This window comes from Gavialis gangeticus, unplaced genomic scaffold (assembly GCF_001723915.1).
Source record: "Gavialis gangeticus isolate Ggan-Ray unplaced genomic scaffold, GavGan_comp1, whole genome shotgun sequence".
Taxonomy (NCBI): domain Eukaryota; kingdom Metazoa; phylum Chordata; order Crocodylia; family Gavialidae; genus Gavialis; species Gavialis gangeticus.
In genome coordinates, this window is record NW_017729031.1 from 100,995,848 (window position 1) to 100,998,585 (window position 2,738).

Sequence of the window (2,738 nt, forward strand, 5' to 3'; positions counted from 1 at the left end):
TGGGGTGGAGAGCATCTAGACCCACTGATTTGAACACGTCTAGCCCCTCCAGAAGCTCTCTAACGCAGTCCTCCCCAACCTGAGGTCTGGAGGCGTTCCCCTCGAGTCTGTCTTGCATCACTGTCCCTCCCCCCATCCTGATGGGGGGAGGGGCAGAGAAACTTTGTCTTATATTCAAGTAAATGTGGTATATCATTTGTTAGCAGTGGGCACCATTACTTTTCCGTGGCTTTCATCAGCTAGGAGATAAGAACTGCTCTATAACATGCCTTTACCTAACTTGCAACATTCCTGCTAATCCAGTTCTACTCATCATTCTTACTTTAAAAATTGGAGGGAGAGGAGGAAGAAGCAAGCAAGAAAGGCCAAGAGGCCTATAATTTTGTAATACTGAAAGCACTCACCAATGTCTGACAAAATATAAGTATAATCAATGAGGTACAGGGGCAGTGTCCTGTGAAAAAAAAAAAAACGAAACAAAAAACCCCCATACTATCTGTCTTGCTCCAAATCTTCAACAGAACTGATGAGATAAGAGGTATGTCCATCCAGCACACTGTAGTACTGTGTAGAGCTGTATTACATTCGTAGTAGTGCTAATTAGCCCTGAAAACTGCTAATAAAACTACTTTGCTTTGAACACCCAAGCTAGGTCATTCAGAACTAACTTTGGTATCTTCACAGAGCAGTGTATTATGTATGGACCACATATAAACCTCAAGATGCTTTCATAATATAAGCTTTGATAGGAAGACCCTGAAATTTTTGATCTCCCCCCATCTATTGTCACCTGGCTACTCAAGAGGATGATGATTCCATTTCATTTTCTCTCTTTTCACTTTATTCTTGGTATCTGGGAAAGGAACAGCTATTTTCCCCACACAAATATGTCCTAGGCCTCTGAAACTTCTGCCTCACTTTCTTCACCTCCCTACAACACAAAAGAGAAACCAACATGACCAGTCACCACGGACAAAAACAGTGAAAGAAAGTAATCACTGAAGTTTGCCTCTGCTTTAACTTGGAAGTAACAACATACCTGTTTTGTTTTGTTTTAAATCTACTGGTATCACTGTGGGAATAGGGTAGAAGGGGAATTACTTCCTCTTTTACCTTCCCTTATCTTAACCTTGTTGGAACTTTTGGAACAACAAGAATGAAATGGACAAACCTGCAACCTGCTTTGTGGGAAAAGACTAGACTCCTATGCTCATGGTAATGGCTTAATTCTTTTTTCTAGAGAAATCTTCTACACTGAGATGTAGATTTTTCAAACTCTGCTTCTGTCCCATAATAAAGTGGTTGGCAACCTTCTCAGGCTTCAGGCCAGGACCTAGATCAGGTCAGAGGCAGGCAGGCCCTAGAATCCATCTGCTGCTGCTTCTCCCCATCGCAGCACAGGCAAAGCAACTGCTGCTGAAGCCCCACATCTTTAGGCTGGATAGAATAGCTATGCAGGCCATAAGCTCCCAACCCCCTGCTATAAATGCCAGCCAGAGCAGAGCTAAAGGAAGCCTTTACCACAACATGGGGTAAGACAGGCAAATGAAGAATTTGTATTAGTCAACTGGTTTTAACAGAAAGCCATATGGGAAGAATTCTCATATTAATCTCCAGATGAGATGTGGTAATAACAGTAAACTGAAGAAAAGGTCCCTTTCTCTGTTACCACAGAGATCAAACATAAGATTAGAGTGCTCTCAGTTTATCAGAAGGGATGGAAAGCTGGAAAGTTTTATGACAGCTAGAGAAAACTGAGGAAACTGCAACAACACTAAGCACATGGAACAGGCAGGGAGGGTAGAGGTTAACATCATGCATAGACCACATGAAAACAATAGGATCAAGGAAGTGTCTATGGAGGCTAGAAAGAATAATGAAAAAGGGAAAATGTCAGAGCAACATAAATAAATATGTATTTATGATATGTGTTCATGTGGTTGTAAATAACTTGAATCTACTGCCTCCCATTTTTATTTATACTGTGCATATATAAAAATTGAAACAAAGATCAGTACTGCCACCAAATAAATAACATCTTGAATCAAAGTCTATGTTGCTTATCCTTACTTATAAACATATATCTGGTGGGCAGCAAGCAAATTTCAAACTATGCCCTTGTTTGTCCCAGTTCAACAGATGATAACACTTTTTCTCTAATCCATGTCTGATCTTTATTTCTAGGCACAGAAAGTTCCTATCTCAATTCTTACTCCCATAGGAATGAGGGACAGAATTCTGTCCTCAACCTAATAGGCTATCGCTAAATTACCATTTAAAGTATTAGATCTTTATCAGGATATATACAAAAATACCCTATAAAAAGTACAAAGGATATAGGTATGAGCTATGGCACAAATTTTTCACAGCATATCTTTGTTAGCCACAGGCGTGAAAAGATTGCACCACCTGGGCCAAGAGAGATAGAGCTGAATTCACAAACTATTGCTGGCATACACCAGAAATGGGCTTGTCAGCCCACAGCTTTTGTCATTCAGGTAGTATAGTCAAGTTGACAGAAAAGAAAAACCGCTTCTGCCAGCTGGCATCTCCACTACATTCTGCATTTCCACCAGGGTGACCTGCCAACATAGCCATGCTGACACAGCTATGGCAGCAGTGCCTCTAATGTACACCAGTGGTTTTCAACCATTTTTCATTTGTGGACCCCTAAAAAAATTCAAATGGAGGAAATGCTGAATGGAGGTGCAGACACCTCTGAATTGCAAGTGTACGTA

At 40.8% G+C, this 2,738-nt stretch overlaps 1 protein-coding gene across 5 annotated transcripts in view; it reads right to left on the bottom strand.

Moving 5' to 3' along the window:
• The window catches only part of CREB1 (cAMP responsive element binding protein 1), an 88,099-nt gene that overhangs the window by 69,863 nt on the left and 15,498 nt on the right, over positions 1 to 2,738 (bottom strand). For 2 of the 5 annotated variants that reach the window (XM_019523457.1, XM_019523456.1), the window contains exon 2: positions 791 to 931. The exons of the other annotated variants lie outside the window; for them this stretch is intronic. The gene's annotated coding sequence lies outside the window, so the exon portion shown is untranslated. The remainder of the gene's footprint in view (positions 1 to 790; positions 932 to 2,738) is intronic. 5 annotated transcript variants of the gene reach the window in all.